Below are 545 nucleotides of genomic sequence, written 5' to 3' on the forward strand. Positions count from 1 at the left end.
GCAGCCGCTAACGTTTACAGGGCCCGCACCGCAGTGTTGGTTTGGTTTCACAACTAGGCAAGCCCTCCCTGTAGAAGCAGGGACCAGCTCCCCTCTGTAGACAAAAATTGGCTCACCTCCCTAAGGCTGAAAGATGATTCTCCATTTTCAGAGTGATTATAGCACTAATGAAAACTACCTATGAATCTTATAGTTTAATTTCCCTGCGGTAGAGTCCTCCTTGAATGTTACACACCTGGAGCTTTAAAATCTTTTAATAATATACATAACTATACAATACATAGAGCACCATTTACCATGATTTTATTCCCGCAATCATTTGGCAATCATATATGGCACACAAAAAAACCAAAATATTATTGAAGTATAAAAGTGTGTCCAAGCTCAAGTCTGTAGCAGAGAACCTTTTTCACACATGACGGGGCCTCAAAATCAGGGAATAAAGCAGGACCCTTGTGTAACTGTGTTGACAGACAGTAAGACCTGGAGCTCTGCTGGCCACAGACATTCTGGGGTTCACATGTTGAATTACAAAATGACTGAAT

The 545-nt window shown here is 41.7% G+C and overlaps 1 protein-coding gene across 1 annotated transcript in view; it reads right to left on the reverse strand.

The window, feature by feature from the left end:
• The window catches only part of slc12a3 (solute carrier family 12 member 3), a 12,961-nt gene that overhangs the window by 1,643 nt on the left and 10,773 nt on the right, over nucleotides 1–545 (reverse strand). The gene's annotated exons all lie outside the window — the stretch shown is intronic.

This window comes from Morone saxatilis, unplaced genomic scaffold (genome assembly GCF_004916995.1).
Source record: "Morone saxatilis isolate NCDOM2014 unplaced genomic scaffold, NCSU_SB_2.0 Contig2, whole genome shotgun sequence".
Lineage (NCBI taxonomy): Eukaryota > Metazoa > Chordata > Actinopteri > Moronidae > Morone > Morone saxatilis.